General features: G+C 35.4%; 1 long non-coding RNA gene across 3 annotated transcripts in view; it reads left to right on the forward strand.

Moving 5' to 3' along the window:
- The window catches only part of LOC114029009, a 96,122-nt gene that overhangs the window by 38,024 nt on the left and 31,464 nt on the right, over positions 1–26,634 (forward strand). For all 3 annotated transcript variants that reach the window (XR_003567438.1, XR_003567437.1, XR_003567436.1), the window contains exon 2: positions 4,154–4,286. This is a non-coding gene — a long non-coding RNA (uncharacterized LOC114029009). The remainder of the gene's footprint in view (positions 1–4,153; positions 4,287–26,634) is intronic.

Raw genomic sequence — 26,634 nt, forward strand, 5'->3', positions numbered from 1 at the left:
CATGTGTTTTTGATTATTTAAAATTCATGGGGGCGGGGGATTGGAATCAGCAAACATAAGAGATTAAAAAGATAGCCTTGAATTAGAAGGTAGTTTTTAAGTTAACTTTGGCATTTGATAAGTCTGATCTGATTTCAGCCACCTTATTTGTCTTGCACAGATCTTAAGAACTTGCAAGGTGAGTTTCTCCCCATTCATACAAATAGAAGAATTTACAAGGAATAGAAAAACTGCTTTTTGGTTAACCCCCCCCCCCCAATATCCACAATTCTGACAATTAATGTTCATCAATACCTAATATTATCACAAAGCCTCCAGCAAAGCCCTCATTATTTTACGTGGAGGCTGCCCACATGCCTGTTTCCATTCAATAAAATCTACCCTCTTACTAAACCGGCACACTTTCAGAAAAAAACCTTAGAGTAACATTAACAGGCCTTGGAAAATGTTATATCATTAACAGGTTAAAAATATAATTAACAATGGCTGTCAGGGGTAATAGACCAAAAAATTGCACTGGGGATATTTTAATTGAAAAAAATGTTTTACCACATTTTTAAAAAATTCTCTGCAAGGGTCAGTGGAGAACATATTTGGATTCTTATTTTCTTTCCCCCCCCCTCATAGTTCCTTACAACACTGAACTTCTGCAACCACTTGAAACAGCACACAAAAAAAATTAAGCACCTAATTACTTCAAAGTCCTAACAAAAGAGCACTGAGTAAAACATTGATTTTATTATGAATAATAGACTGTAGCTGTGACTGTACTGAGGTTTTATTCTAATACAATGAACTTAAAATGCATTACTACCCCAGTGATAGTATTTGTATCTGAGATTAACTTTTCTTCTTTAGTTTTTTTTTACTTAATGAACTTTATCTATACATAATATACAAGGGGATTTGTGTTTACTTTTAATAATGTACACATCTAAATGAGCATACGTATGTAAGACTGGTTCATTATAATATTCCCCTTAGCCTATACTCCCATGTTAAAAAGGTAGTATTTATTAGCACAATGAAAAATTTCCCCTGGCTTTCCCACTGAAACCTTAGACCCTTGATGAGAATAGTGAAATGTGGCACTTAGTGTAAAAAAACAAAAACAAAAACAAAAAACAATGCTAATGTTCAGCATCTCCTCCTCCTCCTCCTCCTCCTTCTTCTTCCCCTTCTCCTCTTTCTCTTCCTTCTTACTCTTCCTTCTCTCTTTCTTTTCCTCCCTCTCTTTCTCTCCTCATTTTAGAGTCAGTATACATGGAAAGATGAAAGGAAACAACAAAATACTTAACTTTTGTACTTTTGACTATAAATGTTAATTTTACAATTAACCTTAGAAATGTATTTGCTGATACTAGCCATCCTTTCAAGTATAATATATACATTGTTTTGCATTTCTATATATTTTAAAATAGGGGATTTGGGATCATGAATCAATCAGTACTTTTGGCATTTAATATTTTTAATCATTAAATAACATCTCACCCTAAGCAAGTACCTTGGGGGAAGTATCCAAAAGGATGCTGAAGAGCTCAATGTTCATTCACACATTTGCACATGAAAAATGATTGAACTGAATTGATAATTCAGCAAAAAAAAAAATGTTCTGAGTCCTATTATGGGTGAAAATTGCCACATCTATACAGTAATCAAGCAATGAATTAAATGTGTAAAGTAAATCATGCAAGTTGTCTGTAATCCCAAATAATAGAGTCTCAGTATTTCATGGTTAGACGGGACAATGTGGCCATGTAGTCCAACTTCCTCATCAAGAAACACTGTTTATTGATTGATAAAATAATCATTGCTGGAGTAGACATTTTAAGTGATTGTCCAACCTTTACTTGAAGACCTTCACTGAGAGGGGAATCCATTACTTCCTGAGGCAACCCATTCCAATTGTGGGTATCTCTGTTAGGAACATTTTCCCTATATTGAACATAAATCACCTTTGCAACAGTTGATTAGGTGAACTAAAAAAAAATACTATTACTTTTTTCATATCACCTCTAATGAAATAATATTAAATTTGGGTCTTACAATGCAATTGTAAAAAATAAAAAAATATAGACTGCAACTACATATATACATATATATGATTTCTTGCCTCTGCCTGCATTTTAATAATATTTTATTGCTAAAATAAGTGTATGTAAGGGAGAGAGGTGAAGATCAGCAAGGGAGGGTTTGTGAGTTATTTGGGCACAAAGCTAAGGAGGGAGGTACTTTTGGTAAGAACATTTAGAGATACATGAATAATTGTTAAAGACTTAAAAAATCAACTTTCAGAAAGTAAGAAATCTTATTCCTGCCCATTCAACTGTATTTATTAAGAGATATAAGAACAGGGATCAAATATCAGGGATCTAGTACTATTCTTTAAATCAGAAGGGCTTAGGTTTTAATTTGGCCTCTGACAAGCCGTGTGATGATAAACAAATCACTTGAATTCTTTAAACCTCATCTGCAAACTCTGGATGATGCCTGTGGTACCTACTTCTTAGAGTTATTGAGATATAGTATGAAAATGCTATACAGTCTGTTGTTGTTATTATTACTATTATTAATGATAATAAACAGCAATGGGCTGATTAATGATTAGCAATTAGTTCTCTGAAGGAAAAAAATGTACAGGGAAAAACTTTTAAACTTAATCTGCATTATTAACATTTTCTTATCACTTTCTTAAGTCTAGACAATCAATAAAACAATAAATCAAATGTTGATTTTTAGTTGGTCAATTCCCCAAGTGGCAATGCTCACTCTGAACATTTAACAACTGGCTCTTGGCTGCTGTTTTGAGCTCTCTCCACCATACCTTTCTTAAAAGCATTACAGAATTTTAGGGTAATTGACACAGAAGTCATCTAGTTAAACTTCCTAAATTGGCAGCAGTTGATACTAAAACTCAGAGAAGGAAAATTATTTACTTGCTCAAGGTTAATAGGTGACAAAACTAAGTCCTGAACCCAGTTCTTCTGACTCCACATCACTTAGTGTCTTTTCTGATACACTTTCTTCCACCACAGTTTGATACTGACAAATGCTGGAGAAAATGAGAAAACCAATTCATAGAGTTTGTGAAATATACCAAGTAAATGTAGTATATTCTTAAAATGGCAAGTATGGAACAAAATAAGCCATAGGAAAAGGTATACTACTGATGGTTTTGTGAAGGTCAAATGGATAAATATGTATTTCCATATATTGAATATAGTCACTTAAAATATTTTCCAAGATGTCAGGACTCTACAATTCCTGGACCTAGCATTATAGGGAGAAACATCTTTGAATAATTTTAACTCGATTAATTAGGATGACTTAAAAAGAATTTTAAAGATCTATAACATGGCAGCCTCGAACATTTTTCTACATGAAAGTTCCATGATCTTCCCATCAATATGTGATATAAAATAGTTGTACCATGAATAAAATGGACTATTCAGAAATAACCTGAAAACACATATTTCCTCCTCTCAAGGAACTTCAAAGTCAATTTTTTAAGAGTCTCACTAAACAAACAAACAATAAAGTTCTCCTAAATATAATTTGTAATCCTTGCATACATTTATTTTAATATTACTAAATTCAAATTCAGGATATTTCTAAAGCTGCATCCTAGATATATAATGCTGAACTTAGAACTTGGAGATATGGAAGCAAATTGCTCCTCAGAAACTTCCTAGCCATGTGAGGCCTCTGACAGCCTCAGTGTCTTCATCTGTAGAATGGATGTACAATAAGTAAGACTCTTATACTACCTACATAACAGAGCTATTGAGAGGAAAGTATTTGGGAATTTTAAAGCACAATGGAAATGTGAGTTTAAATTTTTTTTTGTAAGTCTATTATAAGGAGGAAAGAAAAAAAACCTTAAAATTGACTGGGAATATATGGCCAAAATCATTTAGTTTATCCTTTAAGCGTCTCTCAGGAAGATATTCTACATTTGTTGGGGGAGAGGATTTTTATGGGTCCATAAGAAGCCCTTGAAAATGGGGAATCTATGAAAAGAAAAGTTAGAGTCCTTCAGTGACACCACCATAACACCAGCATCCATTTGAGCTTATTTCCTTAGCCATTCCTGAGCTTTGGCCTGATCTCTAACTCTTACCCACCTTTTTTTTTTTTATTTTGCTTTGTTTAGGAATCATAATAAATGTGCCAACCAGAGGACAAAGGTAGCTGAAGACATCGAGCCATGCCTGTTACACAGAAGCTGTTGAAGTGTTGTGAGATCTCCAAGGTTCAGCTGTGCTGAAAATCAGAAAATGACTCAGGTGAGCCATTTCCTTAAACTACCTACCTCAAGATGCTTTATTCTGTCTCCTTTTCAAAGAAAGGCTGTATCACAACACACATAGATGAATAATCTGTCTCTTTCCTTCCCCTCGTTAACAGATATCTTTCATAATTAATGTTGTTTATTGCCTTTCATCAAGTACATGCCACATCCATTGGGTGATGGAGCAGCCAGGTTCCTAAATACCCATTAAAAGAGCCTGGCACTTGTAAAAAGCTCCAACTGTCTCATCAGGGCAGTTATTATAAGTATCTAGGGTGCCACCAAGTGCAACCCTGGATGTGAATGACAGCTTTCATCTTCACTTTTTTTTGCAATTTCAAAAGAAAACCTAGAAGCCTTTTGGAGGCCCTAACAAAACAATACAGATGCTAAAATAAATCAGTGAGACTTTGAAAAACCCCTTATGTAAAATGTGTGAAATATCTTAGCATATACCAAGCCAGACCCCCAGGTAAATGATGGCTTCTAATAAGGCACATGACAATCTCAATTATGAGAATCATTATTCCATGCTCTGCTTGCCATTTTATATTCCCAGCAGGATATTTTTCTTCTCATCAAGAGTTTCCAAGGCTGTCTACTCTTCCGTATATGTAGAGCATATTTAAAAGCCACCTCCCTCCCCCCCTCAAAAAAGCCGCACTAATTAAAAAAAGCCTTGTCAAGTGGTCAGACAGACTGGAACTAGAGGATTATAGGTAAGAGGGGTAAAATGAAGGATTGAAAGATATAATTTCTCTTTCCGTGGTGGTAGCAGAAGCAGCTGTTATAGACAGGCAATTTAAAGATATGGCTGCTTAAGCACCCTGTCTGGAAAACAGGACACAACAAAACCTCACAGCAAATAATGCCCCCCATTTTTAAGATGTAATCACTGCTAGCTGACTCTGTTGCTATCTCCCTCCCTTTTTCCCTCCCCCCCAAGCCAGTTGCTTTTCTTTGTTGTCACAGACTTACCTCTTTATTCCTGCTTTTGCCCATCTACTTCATGCTTTGGTCTTTTCCATCCCTCACTTGGTTTGTCTTGCTGAGTTAGCAGTAATTCCTAGGCCTTTGACTACTGTTCCATGCTGGTAACTGCTAACCCGCAAAGAACATGCCCAAAAAGGAGGGCCATGGTTTGAAAGGAGAATGGGTGCTCCCAGCCACTGACTTGTTCGTTTTGCAATGTGGATGTTTTAGAATTCGAGCAAGAAGTTTCTTGTATGGAATGATTTAGACAACCGCTCATGTACAAAGGGGTAATTTTGTCTAAAAGACTTGAAATTGAATCACTGTGGAAATCAATATGTAAGAAACTGAAGAACTTGCTCCAAATATAGAATTAATTTTGAATTGTGAGAGTGGTATCAGCTGAGAGCTAATTTTAATTCAGATTGTATATTTTTGTGATATACAAGGAAAATTTCACATTCTTCGTATTGATGAGGTACTTTACAATTTATAATGTGCTTTCCTCATAACAGGCCCATGCAGTAATAGTACAAGTATCATCCCCATTTGACAGGTGAGAAAACTGAGTCTTAGAGCAGTAAAGGTCACAGCTGACACTCAAATCTAGGTCCTTTGCTTCCAGGTTCATTGTTCCTTATACTGATTTCTTTATTGCAGATTTCTATTTGAATTTATACATTCATAGAAATTAGGAGTCAGAAAGAACCTTAAAGGAAGCATGTAGTCCAACCTCTGACTCTATACATACTTTAACTGGAACACAGAGATTAAGTGATTAGAACAAGGTCACATAATTAGTCAGTAGCAGGCTTTTCCTCCTCATTATAGCATATGATTCCTTTAAGAGAAGCTTGTTGATTGGAAGTTAATTGGAGAAACTATAGCCATCAAAATACATGCACACTAAAATTTCCCCATTTTAACCATGAATAATCCATCCATCAATCAAAAGGCATTTATTAAGCACCTGCTTTGTGCAAACCACTGGGCTAGGCCCGGGGGATACAAAAGCAAAGAATGAAACAATTCCTATTCTCAAGAAGTTTACCTTTTAACAATAATGTTTATGGATATACATTGGAATAGAATATACATGATTATATGGATGCATTCAAGGACTTGAAAACTGGCTTTCAACATGCATATGCATTATGTGTATAAAGACAATTTTTAACTTAGGCACCTACATACATTCATATAAATTAGCACAATCCTAGTTTAGCTCCTCTAGAGTTGGTTTGGGAACAAACACCTGCCCTTGTAACCAACACAACACCTTAAGATGGGCTAAAAGGATGTCTAGGAGAGGAGATAGAATATGCCCTTTCCACACTTCATTAGATAGGCCAGCAACATCTTTTAAGAATGTGATCTAGAAAGACAGAAACAAAAACAATAAATGATAGCATATCACCTGTCAGTTTACCATAATAACAGTTATGATATTAACGACAGTTAACTTTTATATAGCACTTTAAGGTTTGCAGAAGTGCATTATTCTCCCGAAAAACCCTGGGAGGTAGGTGCTTTTATTATCTGTATTTTACAGATGAGGAAACTGAGGAAGACAGGTTAACAGATTTACCCAGGTTCATACTGCTAGTAGTTATCTGATTCTGAATTTGAACTCCAGGCTTCCTGATTCCAGGTCCGGCCCTCTATCCAATGTACCATCTACCTGTCTTCATAAAAATATTATTATCATGAAGAGCTGGAAAAATATTTTTATAGGTAGATTCTATTGGTTTTGATGAAATTTAGAGGGCATACTCAAAGAGACAAAAATGAAAATAGATTGTGTAGTACAACAACCAGGCCATGGTCTACTTATGAAAAAAAGATTTTAAAAAAATCTTTTAAAAATTCAGTTACATCCATATGCATGTGTGTGTGTGTGTGTGTGTGTGTGTGTGTGTGTATGAGTTTGAATGAAAGCTAGACAGAGACAGAGACAGAGAGAGATAGAGGTAGAGTCAGAGAAAATGTACTGTGCCTCCTGTGATTTTTAGGGTAATAAAGAAATCCTGTAAAAAAGAAGAGTAAGCTTCATCTACTGTAAACTTTTAGATGATGTGGAGGGCTTTTCCCAGTGGAGGTGGTGCTAGGGAATGTAATAAAATGGAGCAAAGATGACCTAGGTATCATAATTCCTGAAAAAAGGGGCTTTGCTCTCCATGGGTGATAATGTTATATCTCATAAATAGTAGTAAGAAATCACCATCATCATAAAGTCATAACCCTTAATACAGACATTTAAAATAAGAAAGGTGATAAACCTTCTTGGTTTGAAACATATTGATAAAACCTTCAGGAGCAAACCTGGGGACTGAGAATAGACATTTACTGCCTTATTCACCATTTGGTTGCTTTTTAAAACATATGTTTGCTTCCCAGAATATTGTAGGCACACCTAAGTGATGGTAAAAATTACAGTTTAAGCAACAAGCCAGCGGAAGTCCAGTAGATTTCATTTTAGTTTGCGTTTTTGAAGATACCACTTAAGTTAAAAACCATCATTAACTGAATTACATCTTCAGTTGCCATGTTTTAAAGCGTCACCTTAAAAAGAGTGCATCCCACAATACAGTGCGTGTAGACGTTGCATTATATTAGCTAAATAACTTTTTTTAAAAAAAGCTATCTCTCAGCATCTTTACCTGGAGCTTTAATGGATTCATCAGTAGCAATTTGTTGTAATTTTTCTGTTCCACATTACAATTTGAAGACAGCCAAAACTCTGAATATCAGATTTGTGTGGTTTCCTCTCTCACCCTTCACCCCCCCCCACTGCCATGAAGACATCCATGATTAAACATCACAGAGATAATTAGATAAAATGTCAGTCTGCTTCATAGGATGCGCAGGAACTGGAAGTACAGCTGTGTATCATCTGCTTATATGTGATCTAGTAGACACAGCTGAATGATGTGTGACTCAGTGAAACTCTAAACCAGAACTTCAAGAATGAGGGATTCATGACTGTATTCACCTAGTCAAATAAATATGTATGTCAGCACCTGACCATTATTTCATTTTGTTATCTTTTCCACATTTTTGCTTCCTTTTTAAACAGCATCCAGAAAGATAGTATCTCTAGCCACAGTGACCTAGAAATACTTTGTGACTCTTGACACTTCATTTTCTGAGGCATTGTAAGAACTTGTGTAGACTGAGGTTAGCTTCAAACATATTGTGGAGATCAAATACATATTTTGACTAGGAGTTCTTAGCCTTCAAATTATAAAGACAGTTTAGGAAGGAGTGAAAAATAAGTTGTGTCTCTGGTGTCTGTTCTCTGTATGGAAAGGATAATGTGGCTTGCTTTATTAGCTGCAGACTCACTTCAAGTGAATGATTTCAAGATCTTGTTTCCCAGTAAAGAAGATGTTGGTTGATTAGGACTGGTTAGTCCTTTCCAGAAGCCAATATATCCCATCACTTAAAAGATAGTATGAAGGGGAGAGGGATTTAATTATGCTTTGTACTGAGGAACCATAGCCTCTGACCTAGGAAAAAAGCACTCCACTGTTGTTGTTTTGGGCTTAAAAGAAGGGATAGTTGAGTAAAAAAGGAAGGGAGAGGATTTAACTCAGACTTCTAAGTTTTGTCTTTTTAAAGAAGGGAACTAATCATCTTCTAAGAGATTTTTCAGGGCAGATAGGTGGCACAGTAGGTAGAGTGCCTGGAGCCAGGAAGACTCATCTTTCTGAGGTCAACTCTGGCCTCAGATACTTACTAGCTGTGTGAGCCTGGGCAAGTCTCAGTTTCCTTATCTGTGAAATGAGTTGGAAAAGGAAATAGCAAACCACTCCAATATGTTTGCCAAGAAAACCTCAAATGGGATTACAAAGAGTCAGGCACAACTGAAAACAATTGAACAAGAAAGAGACTTTTCAACACTGCTTGTGGTACTGTATTAGCTGACAACTGTTCAGCTACCAGGTGATGTCTAAATGATATCCAATGCCTACTTCAAGGAGAAAATGGTGGAGAAAGAAAAAGAAGTTTTGATTTTTCCCCTACTTATATTCACTCTTTTAAACTTGTAAGTCCCAAATTAGAGAAGATGGCACAAGAAAACCTACTAAAATAAAAAGCAACGTATTTGAATCACACACCAATCTATGTTTTGTTCCCCCTTCTTTAGTAGAATCACAGAATCCTAGCACTGGGAAGAACCCCAGAGGTTATCTAGTCCACCTTGTACCTTGAAAAGCAATTTCCCTCTAATATCTTAAAAACAAATGGCATTCCCTCCTTAAAGACCTCAAGTGATGGGGAACCCACAAACTCCTTTCATTTTTGGACTGTTCATTGTCAATTTGCTATCAATAAATAAATATATCAATATTTGCTATCAATAAATATAAAGTAAATTTATAAATTATTTGGAAAAAAGATCTGACCTGAATGACTGATGTGGTCAATAGATCATAAAATATATGATTGATTATAGGAGAGTTCAAAGCGGGAGGTCATTACTAGTTTCCATTAATGAAGAAGTGTTAACCAATCTTCCGAACAGTGTCTCTTTAAAGCAGGAATATTTTAAAGAAGTAAAGAAAAAAAGCAAGCATTCAGAGGCATTGACAGGACATACAATGGAAGAAAAATTTGCTTTCTTCTTCCAGAAAACTGTCAGGAATTGAGTACTACTGAAGAGGGGGAGGAATGTCTAGATTGTTAGGGTCCTTCTACCAGTAGGTGAGTAAATACATTGATTCAGAAATTTTCAACAAGGGCAATTGAGAAACACTCTAAAGGAATGGCATCTCTATGCCAGGTTCACAGGATTCTCTTGGAACTATGGACTTTTTTTTTTGACGGGATGTGAAGACAGGCTTGAGATTTCATTGGTACAAGGGAGTTCCCCTTGTCTTCCCCTGTATCGGTACAAGTCCATATCCAGTCTATAACATTTAGTCTTTGAGAACTGCCTGGGAAAACTTAAAAGTTAAGTGTCTTGCCCAGGAGTATGCATGTTCCCAGTCACTCTCCCAGAACCAGGCCTATTAATCTGCCCCTAAGGGGTTGGGGTTTTTCTTCTCTATTGCTATTGGCTATAGCTCCCACTAGAGTGTTCTCCCCATTGTTAGACCACATGAACTCAGAGAGAAAAGACTTGAATTTCACCAGAAGTTGTGAGCAAAGGAGCACATCACCAGAGTGCAGCTGAAGACAATAAGACAAAGCCCAAGTTGCGAAAAAGACGTAACCCAAGTATGACAGGCCTTTTTGAATGCCTCCAAAGCCAATGAATGGGCATTCTTCTTCATCGTGAGGCTAGCTGATCATGATCAGTAACAGAATATCCATGGATGCTCCACAGTCTCTCTAAGCAACTTATATTCATCATAACTCCCCTGGAAGAGGTTCCTAAAGAGCCTATTCCATTTTTGGACTATTCACTATAATTTTGCTGTCAATAAATTTCAAGTAAATTTATAAATTATTTGGAAAAAGATCTATGTCTGAATAACCAATGTGGTCAACAGACCATGAAATATGATACTGCTCCTGCAGAGCCCACCTCCATGGAGGGATGCTGTACTGGGTCATCTGTGCGTGCTCTAGAGCAGGGGTGGGGAACCTGCAGCCTCCAGACCACATGTGGCCCTCTATGTCCTCAAGCACCGTGAATCCAAAGTTCACAGACCAAAGAGGGCCATATGTGGCTTTGTGGACACAGGTTCCCCACCCCTGGTGTAGACCCCCATTACACCAGGTTCACATAGTTAATAGATGTCAGAGACAGCACTTGAACCTAGATGTTTCTGACTCTGAGGCCAGCTCTAGCTTCCATTCCATCCATCCATGATGTCTACTACATTATTTAATTAGATTCTTTTCCTTTTCTTTCTAATCTTGTGTTAAATATATTCAGAATTATTCTACTTTTGGTAGCAGTATCTCTTCTTGTTCCTCTCCTTAGCAGTTTTGCCCAGCATTTTCTCATGAACCAAGTAGAGAATAAATCCTATAGGTGTGCATGTTTTTGCAGTAATTTTCATAGTATGTTCCACATCTGAAATACTAGCCATCATGCCAGATTTAGAGGCCCTGAATGTGGGTTCATATTTTTGTGTCACTTTTGAAAACTGTAAAAGTAGATCATGTAATCAACTCAAAGAATTCACTTGACTTTGATTAAAGTCTGGAAGTTTTCTGACAGATCGTAATAAAATATTCTTATCAGCTTTAAGAATTTTTTTTGAGGGGTGAGGTCAGAAGGGAGAGTTAAATTCCTAACAATTAAATACAAAAGAGCATTCCTGACAAGCAGCCTTTAAAATGACCACACTATGAAACTCTATTAGAAAGAATAGCTATGGAGCAAGCACTCTATCTCTCATTAAGCTCTTCTATAAATGTTAGCTCCATTGACTTTGTCTTGGAAAAATTCCACATAGCTAACAAAGAACATCATATCCTGAAAGTGGCCATAGAATATTAATAAACAATAAAACAATACAACAGAACTTTGAAAAACAGCATTAAAGATGACCTGAGTGAGTACCCTGTAGCTGAAATGCTAGGAATCAACAGAATTTGTTTGGAAATCATTCCAATTGTAGAATGGCAGAGAGAATACTAACTCTTAATATAAGGCTTATTTTCTTTGTCTCAGATGTTTTGATAGTGAGAGAACTAACCAGATAGGAGCCTCATAAAGATTTTTTAAAAAGTTATCGTGGTTACTTAAAAAAAAATAAAAAAAATTTTGGTGGGAGGTAAAGAACTGTAAAGACTAGAAGATGAGAAATACAGTTGCCTCAGTAATCAAAAGTTCTCACAAATGCTGGGATATCTCTTTTTGAACTAGTATTTCTTCCCTTGGTCATCTTTCATCCAAAAGATTGTGTGAAGGCATTCAGATGTCATATTTGAAGCCAGGAATTTCTTATTTTCCATTTGAATACACATTCCTACAGATTCAAACATATTAAAAATTGCCCTTGGAACCATGAAAAGAACAAGATGCATGGGGTTGTCTTTTTGAGACAGTAACTTATAATTTTTGAGCAGATGTGCATCCATTTCCTCCCAGTCACTGATAAGAAATTTAACCATGAAGATGGATATGACTGAAGACTAGATATTAAGACTTTCCAGCAAGTGTAGATAGCTCCAACTTGGGGCAGTTGAATTACACAGTAGATTTGTGAATATAGTTTGGTGAGTTTTTTTTTTCTTTTTAGGGGGAGTACAGAGGCTAAGAGTAAAGTGACTTCATTTTTATATGTTAGGGCTGTTTAAATAACTGTACTCTTTTACCTGATAACAAATAATATAATACATAATTAAGATGAAAGAAGGAAAGATGTACATGGGAACGTATCATTGTAAATTAATTTGAAAAGTAATAAAATGTCTTAATGGAAACATTTTTAAATGGAACAAGAAATTTTCCCATAGACATATTAAACTGATGTACTGTGTTACTATTTTTTTTTAACACAAAGTTACTGAAGCAGACATTTTTGGTCTCTACAGATTTATTTAGAGAACTGCTTGTTTAGTTCATTTGAGTTTTTTTCTCCACTAGAAAGAAAGACATGTAGGAAGGGTTAATCTCCAAGAAGTAATATTTTCAGGAATGTTTAAAGATGAAAACCCCTTTTTGGTGCTCTCAGCAAGTTACTCAATTGCTGTGATTCATCACATCAAATATTCATTATGCCCTGTTAGATACAGAGTACATTCTGGAACCTAAAGAAAATGAAAGCAATAGCACATACATGTATATATTTATGCATACATAAATGTGTGTATTTGTGTATGTGGTGTGTCTATGTGTGTGTGTGTGTGTGCGTAATAGCTAATACTTATAGAGCTCCTTGGTATTTCCAAAGCACTTTATATATATTCTCTATCTTCTTAAGAATTCTTTTATGGCTACAAAGCATATTATTTACATTATTCCATTGGATCCTCATGGCAATCCTGTGAGTATTGCAAGCAATATTATCCCAATTTTCAATGATGATAGAGATTCAGAGAGTTTAAAGGATTTGCCTACAGCTGGTGTAACTGGTAGAGGCAAGATTCAACCCTAGACTTCTGCCTCTCAAGTATGCAATTTTCACTATATCAAGCAGCAATTCTAAGCCATGAATTCCTTTCCTTGCACTATCAGAAATCCTTCTGTCCCTATTCGTACCTGTCATTCCATGACATTTTTTCCTACCTCTTAAAAAATGGTAGCCTGTCTTTTTGTTTTCTTCTATGAGAGACATAAACCTTGAACCCCTGAGTGTAAGGGAAGAATAGAGAACTGACTACTACTTCCAATTTTTATGTTACAGTAATTTGCTAGACTCCTTGTTTGTGGAGGCATCCATCATTTATCAAGCATCTTGGCTCAATATGGTATAACAAGTTACTAGTAATGTGGGTTTATGGATAGTAGAATGGGAGGCAGACTGAAGTTTCACCACCAACTTGAGGCTTTGGTGGACAGACTTTGTTCTGATGTATTTGTTGAGAGGCACAGGATGAATGGGTAGGGTACTAGAAGACTGAATCCTTTTAAATTTCACATATGTGTTGTCATGAATAGCAACTTGGTACCTTGATTCAGACATCTAAATGGGAGCTTATAATCTCCATATTAAATGAAAGTCTTTTGAAATTTTAAAGTGTCCTTAAGAAATGTAGTTGGGCTGGTAAAAGAAGAAATCACACTTTGGAGAATACAGTGGAATCATGTTTCATGGTCTCCTGTACTCCATTCACCATTAGCTAGCCGTTGCCTTATACATAACTGATTCCTGATATCATCAGTATTAAACCGTGACCTACTTTCTTTTTGCTCACAGTTAATGTTGTTATAGAGTTCTGGCTCTAACTGAACAAGAAGTTGCTGATGATTCAGATGCAGGGTGTGATTTTTTAAATGAAACCTAAACAAGTAAGGCAGTTTTAAAATTATCTCCTCCCTTTGGTGCTCCCCATACTGATATCTTTAGATAGACTTATTCTGGAAGCATTCACTTCGACAAAATGTCCCTACTTACATACCAGAGAACTTTAGTCCCACTGCTCAGAATGCATATCTCTACCCCACTAACATTCAAGTCTTTGCCATTAGTGTCAACAGAGATGGCAGTCTATGATAACAGAATTGTAACCCCCTCTTCCTGCTATTACTTCAATATTCATGTAGTGCTGACATCTGTAAACCCACTGCTACTGTAACAGTTGGGGTGCTTGTCCTAAATCAGGAAACAAACTCTACTTAATGAAGAGTCCTAATCATCACAACAGTTTTCTGGCCACTGGAGAAAAAATACTAGCAGCCATCTTGATCTGTCAAGAAAATAATAGAGAACAGTTTCAGAGGAATCAGATTTTGGGGTTAGAAAGAGCTAGATTATTTCCACAAATCTATACTTTGTGATGTGTAAGCCTTAATATGATTAATGTTTAAGAGATGGTCCTTTCCTCCTATGGAGAAAGAATTCCATTACAAGTTTTATGTGTATGTAGAGGGTGAGTTGTGTGTGCTGGGATGTTCCCAGATGTATCAAAACATCCCACCAAGGCTCTTGGCATGCCTATGAGTGTGAATGTAATAGACTAATGCAATGATAATGAATTAAAGCTCATTTTTGTCATTGCCCTCTTCTAGCCAGGTTATTTGATGAGCTCTTCTTTTATGGCAAATTTTTAAGTGATCAACTTATCATTCAAAAGATCATCAAGTCTAAATTATGTATTGGAATATGATTTTGTCATTTAAAATAGAAACCAAAGTATGCTGGGAAACATTGATCTCTATGTTTGCCCACATTGTATCATAGCTAACAGAGACTTTCAGATATTTATCAGTTTGTTTGAAATCAAAAGAGACCTTTAGTAGAAGTAATAAGCATAATGATGAAGAGATGGACAAACCCAGCTGTGTTTTGGGTCCATTGAATGTCTGAAATGATTTTGCAAATGCTTTTGATTTGATAAAACCCACAAAACCTTTTTATCCAGGCTCCTGTGGCATTTTTTAAAAATCAAGACAAACGAATGATGGATTAACATATTTTATTTGTATTTGAACTAGTTAAGCTTAATTATTTATCTTATTTCCTACATGCCATTTTCTTTTTCAAATGAGTTATTTTAGAAAAGTCAAATGGATTTTAGTAGGAAAACTGTATCTTTCAAAAAATTCTTTATGTTGTATTTTTTTTGTCTTTTCTTGTAAACTTAATGTATATCCCATGATATTTACTTATTAGTTTTTCAGACACTAAATGTGGACTATGTAAAGCAAATTCTGTGAGATTTATTTTTTTCTATTTTTTAAGTATGGAAAATGGACTTGTCATATTATTAACATTTTGGTCATAACTAGATCCAATTCCTGTTTTTTTCTTTCTTGTTTGTTTGCTTCCTCAAAACCATGACATTTCCCTACAATGTTTTGCAATGTTTCTGCCCAGTATAATAGTTGTCTCTTTTTTTTTTCCATTTCCCTTTGGGTGGTTCATTCCCTGTTGCCTTCTCTAGATTCTTAATTCATGAAGAGTACCCTCTCCCTCTTTTGCTCCTGGATCTTGTATCTTTCTCTGTAAACTGGATTTGTTCCCTTTTGAACTAAAATGTGCTCAAGCTATTCCTATCTTGACAGAAACTCTTCTATCAGTCTTCGCCTCTAAACTTTGCAAGAGTATCTGTCATTCCTGTTTTCCCTTCTTTACCACCTATTCACTTTTCAGTCCCTTGACACTTGGCTTGAATTTCTGGCATTCTCTTAAAACTGCTTTCCTCAGGTACACCAGTGACCTCCTAGTAATGAGACCCAATAGCTGTTTTTTTTATCTTCATTGTTCTGAATCATCCACTTATTTAACTCTGTTGTGTATCGATTTTGTTTGGAAATGACTGCTTCACTTCTGAGACAATTCACTCTTTCATTTCTCCTCCCTTTATTGCTGTTCATTCTGTCTATACTGGTTCCATGCCATTCTCCCCCTACAACTTGACATTCTCCAGGTTTAGTCTTTGACACTATTGTATCCTTTATACTCCTGCCTCTACATTATTTTTCTTGGTGATCTCATCTATTTTCATTGCTTCAACTTCCAGGTCTAAGACCATTACTCCTATACCCAGATTCATAACTGTTTGCTTCATGTTCATGTAGATGCCACACTAGCCTTCTTTCAGACCTGGCATGCCCAATGTTATATTCCTTATTAAAAAAAACAAAAAGCAAAAAACTTGTCCTTCCTTATGACTTTTCTAGATATTAGTGGAGATTTATCTTCCCTGTCATCCAGACTTAAAGCCTTAATGTAATCTTTTATTTGTCCCATACTTTAAATCTCCCCACCCCCCATAACCAATTAATCCCTAAATCCTTGTAATTATTCCTCTACAATATCACTTAGATCTGTCTCCTTCATTCCATTCCCACTGCCACCAACTTTAGTTTAGGCACTCATTACATTTTGCTTAGACTATTAAAATATTCTTCTAATTGAACTTGTCTCCTCTATCCTAAACACAACTATTAGGTAAATCTTCCTAAATCATAACTTCCCTTTTGTAACTACCCTGTTCAAAAATAATCAATAGATTTTTATTATTAAATTTCTCTAGACTATATTTTCACTCATTTATTTATGTCTTACCTTCAACCTACATTTTTCTGCCTTATCTACTGTCACTTCCCTTCATACACTCAACACATCTGCCAAACTGGACTACTCATCTTTCCCCAAATGCTTTCTTACCTTTGCCTTTGATCACACCTATCTCTCTACTTTGAACACTCTTTTCCACACCCCCAATACTATCATTCTAATTAGTACTCTTCCTTAAGTCTATTTTAAATACCCACTCCTCCATCAAGCCTTCCCTTTTGTAAACTCCACAATGCCTACCAAAAGTACTCAATTGATGACCGTATGCATTGTTATTAAATTAAATATTTTTTCAATATCATAACCTGTCAAAGTTTGTAAATTATTTACAATTCCTTTTGCTCATTGATTCACTTCCTACTATTACTTATTCCTTCCAGTTTGGCAGATATAATCTGCACAAAATATAGCATATGTAGCTCCATATATATATATATATATAGCAGAATTTTTAACACCCTCAGAAAACTTTCTGGGCTGTTTCTTTAGTGGGCTTAAACATTTTGATTTCTATCATGATTTTGTTCACAATATACCCAAAAGATATCGCACATTTTTTTTCTTTATGCCCTCAAGTTTTCTAAGGAGTTTTATAACCATGAAAGATAATTATTTACTTATGTAGTGACCCATTTGTTTCCCTTATTGCTCCATGGTTGCTAGTTTGAAATCTCAGTATGTCATCTGCCTAAGGCTGATTCTTGCAAACCATTAGCACATGTGGAAACCAGAAAGATGTTAAGATGGCTAGAGAATATCACTTCAGAATCCAGTATAAAATATTGAATCTATTCCCTGATTGTTTGTCTTCCCTGTTATCTAAACTAAACTCACTTATCATCATTAAAGACATATGATGGGGCAGCTAGGTGGAGCAGTGGTTAGAGTACCAGCCCTGAAGTCAGGAGGACCTGAGTTCAAATTCAGCTTCAGACTAAAACACTTGACACTAGCTGTGTAACCCTGGGCAAGTCACTTAACCCCAATTGCCTAAAAAAATAAAAAAGACATATGATAAGAAATATAGCCTCAAACTTTGAGATATTTCCTTGCTATCCTAATTACCTTACTATATCCAGAGGAACAGAAAATTTTTAGAAAGTAGCATTTTCACAATGCTTTGAGGTGTAGACAAACTGCCACTGATGTATTTTTCATTTCCTCAGGACTGCTAGAGAATTTGCCTTTGTATATCATTTATTACTTCATGGCTCTTCAATATTCTATATGTAGTTTTTAAGTGCTTACTATGAGCAAAGCATTGTGGTAGTTACTACAGAAGATAGAAAGATGAGTAAGTCTCAGCCCCTGCATTCAAAGAGCTTACAGCCTAGTACTTGTTCTTCACCAAAACAAGACTCTCCATGAAGACTACAGAGCTGGCCATTTCATTTGATAGAATATAAGATCTTTGAGAACAGAGATAGTGGCATTTTTTTTTCTCTGTATATTCACCACATCCCAATTCTTAACATGTAGGGGATACTTAATAAATGCTTATTAATTGAGTAATTTCTTTCGACCATTGACAGGAAAGGCATCAATTGCTGTTGATTTAAAAGAATTTGCCAGACATATAAATGCACAGCTCTTGAAAGGGCAAAAAAAGGTTAAAGAAAAAAGTGCCAAGTTTTGATTTTACTTAAACATCTGATGCCATTTTAACTTTGGTTTGTACAGAAAATAATAGAACTTTTTGATGTTTAAAATTGTAAATAAAGGTCTAAGTTCCTATTGACTAATTGGCTGGATAGTTGACTTGACATGCCATGGTGTAATGAAATTTGTTATTAAACTCAGTAGACCTTTATATAGAAAAGTATTGCCTGTAGGCTTTTTAAACTGGATTTTAGTTGAAGCTTATTATTAAGATTCCCCAAACTAGCAACAAGAGACTTGACAGAGTAGAAAAATTTGCTTTGTGTTTAAATATATGCTTGCTCCAAAAAATCTCATCCTTTAATTAAATAAGAAATTATTTTCAAATGGAATTTACATATTTGGTAAGAGTAGGATGAATGAATGCCATATACAATATTTGGAGCCTGTCTCAGTGAAAAGTTTTTTATTTGTTTATTTTTGATTAGCCACAATCATTTTTTTTTTTGCAAACAGTTTTATCCATTTTGTTTTCTTCAAAAATGAAAATTACAAAATTCATATAGTTCATATTATCTCTGCCTATATACTAAAAAACTGACCTGTACTTTATATGCTAAATATTATGGTTTGCAAAATAGTGTTATATGATCATATGTATATATCTGCCTATAAACTCAAATGGGTTAGGTACAATGAGCTACTGTGTATGGAATCAGCATGAGTAAGCGTAAATCTCAATGGCTACTTTGTTTTGTCTAAGTTTTTGCCTAGGAATAATGACTCTGTTATGAAAATTTATACAATTTTCCTCTTAAAAGATAGCATTTATTGTCAATGAACTATATGCATTTCATGAAGACTGTCAAATCCAAGTGGCTTGATCAGTGTAGAATCAACTATGATTTGTCTAACAGTTAAAATATATTTGTAAGGTGTTTTAGCTATCAAGTTTATAGGAGACAGATATGTAACATTCTCACAACCTTGTCTTATAGCTAAATATAGATGTCTTAGATAGATGGGGGAGGGGTCAAGAAAGAGAAAAAACATTTATTAAGTGTCTATTATATATACCAGGCACTGTACTTTACAAATATTATCTTATTTAATCCTCACAATAGCCCTATTACTATCCCCATTTTACAGCTGATGAAACTGAGGCAGACAATAAGTGAGTTGCCCAAGGTCACACAACCAGCAAGTGTCTTGAGGTCAAATTTGAACTCAGATCTATTTTATTCCAGGCATACCACTCCATCTACTGGACCACCTGGCTGCCTCTAGGCAGATAGACAAAGAAATGAAAGAATTCAACTATTTTCTCCCTCCTCTTATTCCTCATAGTGTGTTTCTTGGATGTCCCCTTTGTAATCTCACTCTGATTTATAGCATAATCATGGGTGTACCTGTCCTTTCCCCTTATCATACTGAAATCACCTTAAAAGGATAGTATTTTTTCTCATATATAGATAGATAGATACACATGTATGTGTATATACATACATATATGTTTATATTTATATTTTTGTGTTCCCTCAGCACCTAGCCAAGTTCTTGTACTATATAGTAAGTACTTAATATATATTCATTGAGTTGTTGAATGCAACCATTCCCACACCCTTTAGAAAATGAATGACAATATATCAGACATTGAGGTAAGACTTCTTTTTTTTTTTTGCTATTCAGCTTCAATATCATTAAACTCTGCATGAAACAGTAGATAGAACAATTGGTGAATTAGTATTTATTAAGCACCTATTATATTCCAAGCCCTGTGCTAATAAGCACTGGAAATAAGAGTCAATATCTAGGTTTTAGTCCCAGACAAGAAGTCTGACTTTGAACATTTCTCTAAGTCTCCAATTCTTCATCTGAAATGTGAAGATATTATATGAGATATGCTTTAAAATCCCTTCTAGTTACAGCATTCTTTCACTCTATTCCTCATGAAAACTCATTTTAAAGAATCATTGTCTTATTTGGGGAGAAGGAGGGGTGTGTGGGAGAGTTCCTGACTGACTTCAGTAATATAGGGAACTCCCAGGGAGGAAACTTCCTCCACCGCTGCAGATTTATCTTCTCTATAAATTACAGTCTTAGGGTGTTCATTACCTGGGGTAATGAGAGTTAGGTGATTTTCCCAGGGTCACACAACCAGTATGTATCAAAAGAGAGATGTATAGTCAGAATGAACCCTTAAAAAAAGCACAGTATTTAGCATTGTGCCTTGCAAATACATGAATGATCTGGGATATTACCAATATAAGGAAACTTCTTTTAAGTAAGTTCCATCAAGGAAGATTGCAGCAGTCTGAGATTTAATAGAATAAATTCTAGAGAGTTGCGGTATGTAAAGCTTAAGCAATTTGCTTCAGATCCCATAACTGGTAAGTCCCAGGACTGAGATTTGAATTCAGGTCTTGTCTGAGTGATATCAAAGCCAGAACTCTATTCATTACCTCAAATCTGACTCAACATCTTCATAACTAGGTAAACAAGGAATAAACTAGTACAGATTAGCCCATTAAAAACATAATTCTCTGACAAATTCCACCATGCCTTTTGTATAGTAAAAACTGAACAGCTTACAAAAAGAGGAAAAAGAAAATTTGCAGTATCTAAAAGAGGAAGCACAGAAATGAGTTTTCTTTCTGGATAGTAGAGTTGGTACTACAAGATCAAAGGGACAGTTATCTGCATTATGCCTACACGACAAAAGATTTTTGCAGTATTTCTGTCTCTGTGCTCTTACATTTGTGTCCCATTAATGGCATTTAAATTATAGCCTTGCTGTAGTCATGTAGTCAAAACATCCCATCATCTGATGAGACACCATATTATAATCTGTCAGGATGTCTCATTTTACAGTTCTTTCATATACTGTATTTGTCCTCATTTCTCTCCTTTGCTGGAAAAAAAATAAACCAAATTGTCCTCTAAACTAGGTCTGCGTGTTGGCTTAATTGAGCTGGATGAAAAAAATAACCCATAGTGGAGTTTAGATTGGTTTAATTGAACCAGAATCTTACTTAAAGATTGTCTGTCTATCTGCCTGTCTATCTGTCTCTCTCTTGCTATTTATCCATAATTCCTTTTGTGAGATTCACACTTCTCTTTTGAATGGGTCCACAGACAACTCCAATTAGAATTTACTTTTCATATTTGTTAAAGCAGAATTAAAAAGGAATATCTTTTAATGATTCATGATTAAAATATTACTCTTTTCAATGCATAATATTTTCAGATGAAGTCATATAAAATGGATTAAATTTTGTGAATAAATAAATTACCTGGGAAGACTGCACTAGAGAAGGTCAATTTTAATATATCCATTCAGAATATCATAAAGTCAAAATAAGTTTGTTTGTCAAATAGGTTTTAGTTTGACTATGCCTCCCTTGTATAAGATTTTTAGACTTGAAAATTCCTTTTTAACTTAGTCCCATCCACACCAGTGAGCTCAGTACACATTACTGTGCAGATACAATGGCTCCACTGGATTTGGAGTTAGAAGACTTGGGTTAGAGTCTCAGCTCTGACACTGTGTTCTTGTGCATAATAACCTTTTACCTCTCTATGATTCCAATTCCTCTATTTCTGTATTTAATTTCTCAAAACCTGAAATTCAGCACAGAGAAAAAAAATACAGGTAATTTTCACATATTCTCATTTTGTTTCATTCAGCTAATTGATAATTAGCTGGTACACATTTCTTCAAAACATTGAATTATTTGGGGGCTGGAGGGAGGAAGAGCTCTAAATTAAGTCCTTAGATTTTTTAAGTATTACCAGTCTTTATTTTTATGCTTTGCAAAAATAATATTGTTGTTCCTCAGTTGTGTCCAACTCTCTGTGAGCTCACTTGTGGTTGTCTTGGCAAAAACACTGGAGTGGTTTGCAATTTTTTTCTCCAGCTCATTTTACAAAATGAGGAAACTGAGGCAAACAAGGTTAAGTGACTTGCCCAAAGTCACTAAGCTAGTAAATCTTTGAGGCTGGATTTGAACTCAGCAAGACCACCTAAGTGCCCCATAAAGTATAGTGGGAAAAAAAATACTAGCTTTGGCATCAATAGACCTGAGTTAAAACCCAACCCCTGTTATTTACCTCCTCTGTAACCCTGGGCAAGTCATTCTTCCTCTCTTGGCCTCAGTTTCCTCATCTGCATATTGAAGGAACTAGATCAAATGATCTATAAGACCCATTGCAGGCCTAAGGTGCTATCCTATACTATATAGAACAATAACATCACCTATTTTGCAAAAGGTACTGTTAAGAAGCTAAATTTTTTACTGTTAAACTTTAAAAACAAATCTGGAAAATTACCTGTTGTAAGGTACTAGGAATGAAAGGAATCTCTATTGGTGGGGTGTTAGGTACCAAATAAAGTCTAAACTTCTTTGTCTGGTAGTCAAATCTCTCTATAATCTGGCTCTAACTAACCTTTCTAGTTTTATTTTACACTATTCCCTTTCATGTACCTCACACTGTGGTCACACTGAACTAATCAATACTCCCCAAATATTTCTTATCTTTTACCACTCCAATACCTTTGTTTATATCTTTCTTTTGTCCTGGAATGCCTTTCCCCGATTTCTGCCCTCTGAAATTCTTTCCTTGAGAACCCAGCTAAAATTCAGCTTCTTTCATGAAATTTTCCCTGAATCTGTCCTTTCCTCTGACTTCACACTGCGGTACCAGAAGAGATACCACTTTCTTCCCTAACCCTCTCTTCTTCCTAACATCCCTGTTACTTTTAAGGGTATCGGCATCTGCGTAGTCACCATCTGCTTCCTCACAACCCATGTGTCATACTCAATTATCTCTTTCACCCTCCCATTTCCAATTAGTTTTCAAGTCCTGAAATTTCTACCTTCGTAAAATAACATATTCCCCCTTCTACTACATGTCACTGTAACCACCCTGGTTCAGGCCCTCATTACCTTATACCTAGAAAACTTCTAATAGGCTGCTGGTTGGTTTCCTTAACACACTCTAATCCAGCCTCCATTCAACTATCAAATTGATGTTCCTAAAGGACAGATCTGACCATATCATTTCCCTATTTAATAAACTCCAGTGGTTCCCTGGTGCCTTCAGGATCAAATATAAAATCTTCTCTTTGGCTTTTAAAGCTCTTTGTAACCTAATCCTTCCAGCCTTCTTATACCTTTTTCCCCTCCACATATTCAGAGATACAGTGACACTGGCCTCTTTGCACACTACACTCTATCTCCCCATTCTTGTCTCCCATGCCTGAAACACTTTCCCTGTTCATTTCTATATCTTAACCTATTTGCTTTCAGATGTAGCTAAAGTTCTACCCTCTGCAAGAAAACTTTCTTAGTTCTCGTTATTCATCTCATACATAGTTGTTTGTATGTTGTTTCTTCCATTAGATTGTGAGTCCTTGAAGGCGGATCTGTTTTCACCTTTCTTCGTATTCTCAGTGCTTAGCACAGTGTGCTTAATAAATGTAAGTTGACTTTGCTTGACTTTCCCTTTGGGACTTTGATAGAACTTTGCTTGTACCATTCTTACATACTCATTTGGGTAGGATCATAGCATTTGGACCTTTATTCCAGCAATTGTATTATATCAGATGAATAAACTGAGGTTGAAGAAGGGGGCTGTACCAATTTTTCTATGTCTTATAGATAGTAGATGCCTAATAATGTATTATTGAATTAATCCTAGAAACAAACCCTCTTTGCCTTTAAGAATTTTCAGATATCTAGAAACACCTTTTGTTTCATTCTCGTGGTCTCTAAGAACAGCGAGATTAGAATAGAGACTGCTCCTGCATAATCCTCTGACAGAGACTAAATCATCTTTTCCCACAACCAAAGTCTGTGACTTGGCAGATAGAGAACTGTCAGAATACTGGATCTGTCTATGGGGCTGTGGAACCCAGTGTTTTGGTCAAAAATAGAATTTGGCATCCATTAATGTGATGGGGGAAAAGAGTTTTTAGGGACAAATGAACAGTGTAATGGAAAGAATTTTCTCTATTCATAAAAGAGTGATTCAGAGGCCCTACCTCCATGGGGAGTACTTAAATTTAGGACTTAATCTCATGGGCCCAGTATCAGTATAGTGTACTTGGCACCACTGTTGTGTTTGCTCGGTCATCAAAGTCAATCTACAAAGAGCTATTGCAGGCTTTATATAACATCTATACTATACAACCTATAAGGGCCAATATAACTATGAGTTATAATTATCATTACAGTTCTTAGTTCACTAGAACAACTAGCAATCGTTTTCAATTATGAGCTAAAGAAGAAGTAAGCACAAAACTTTGGGAGATGGGAAAGAGTGAAATAAAACTTATTTAGCTTGTTTTAATTTGGTTAAATGTTCAATTTATAGTGGACATGGGCTGGGGAAGAGGAAACAGTGATGTCAGTAGAGCAAATCCAAATAGAAATTGGATGTTTAAGGCATCTTCTATCATCAAATCACTAATTTAATGAATTCTTACTACTTTCAAACTTATATTTGCTTTTCGGCATTTATTTAAAAGGGAAAAAACATTTTGGGTCTCACATAAATATCTGGAGTAGGGAAGAGAAAGCAGCCTCTCTCTCCTTTTTACCTTTATACTTGCCAAACCATTGATAAAACCAAATCTATTTCATGGTCATGTGATCAGAAAGTAATTCATGTCAAACAGAAGTTGCACATTCTAAGGGTTTAACATCATGTTGACACAGGACCCTCTAGAGATATCAGACTTCATTCCAGATTGTCATAGGGACAGCTCCCCACTGCATAGAGTGAGATGAGGCCTTTTCATTATAAAATGACCAATGAAAGAACTGACACAGACAACTATTAATCTGTAGATTAGCTGCAACATATATAAGGGCCCCAACAGGTTGACCACTTGGATATATACTTAACCACCTGCCCTCCCCTATGGAATGGTATTGAAAAAGCAAAATTTGCAACTTCTAATTTCTTTGGACTGTCTGTCTCCCTAAGAAACATAATTGATACTGAAATTAAAATGCATTCCAAAGACCCAGAGATCTTCGTCTGATCTCTCATCCAATGATGGAGATGATCCTATGTTCTCAAAATCCTTTTCCCCTTTTTTTTCTTTTTCTTTTTTGTTAGGGGAACCCAAACTATGGCAAGTCTTAACAAGCCGTGAAAGTTTTGACTACAGTATTTAATTTGAGACCCAGCCTAGCTAATTTGAGCAGGATCATCACTAGCCAGGTGTTGAATTTTGTCAGCCACATCAGCTTAAGAAAATCATCTACTAATTAGTTAAGCATTCAATCAAGAAGTATTTACTAAGCACCTAATTCACACTTTCTAGATATTGTGTGAGGTGCTGGGGACACAAAGATAAAGAGAAGTAATTCTTGTCCTCAAGGAGCTTATATTCTTTTGGGGCAACAATATGTACATCTATAATTTAGTACATACAAGTACAAATACAGGATTTGTTTGGTTTTTTTGGGGGGGAGATATTAGTAGCTGGGGAGATAAGGAATTAAATTCTCATGTTTTATGATAGTAGAAAGAATATCAACATTGAAGTATTATTTCAATAATTAAAGTTGGATTTTTTTGTAGCATGAAATTGTTAGAGCTTTATGGCTAAACCTGCTTGGAAAAGTGGTTGGATTGTAAGATTTCAAGTCAGGAAAACCAGAGTTCAAGCCTTGCCTCTTACTACTTAGTAGCTGTGTATCCTTGGGAAATGCATTTATAATCTTTCTGAGCCTCAGTTTCCTCATCTGCATAATTGACTCAATAACATGTGTAGTACATATCTCAAAGAATATTAGATTTATATATATATATATGTACATATGTATGTATGTATATATGTAGTACTTTGCACACTTTAAAACACTATATAAATGCCAATATAATTATTTCAAAGACATGGAATGTTTTAGTTGTCATGTTATCATTTCCTTATCATCTATTAAAAACCATAGGTTCTGATAATAATACAAAATTTTTGCCTGTTTCCCACCAGGTTAAGGCTAATACATTATTAAAGGATCATAGACATCACAGGATTTATAGTTCAAAGGAACCTTAGAGCTCATCTAGCCCAACCCCCTTGTTTTACAGATAAGAATGTTGAGGGCTAGA

The sequence above is a fragment of the Vombatus ursinus genome, unplaced genomic scaffold (assembly GCF_900497805.2).
Source record: "Vombatus ursinus unplaced genomic scaffold, bare-nosed wombat genome assembly UNPS02014909.1, whole genome shotgun sequence".
Taxonomy (NCBI): Eukaryota; Metazoa; Chordata; class Mammalia; order Diprotodontia; family Vombatidae; genus Vombatus; species Vombatus ursinus.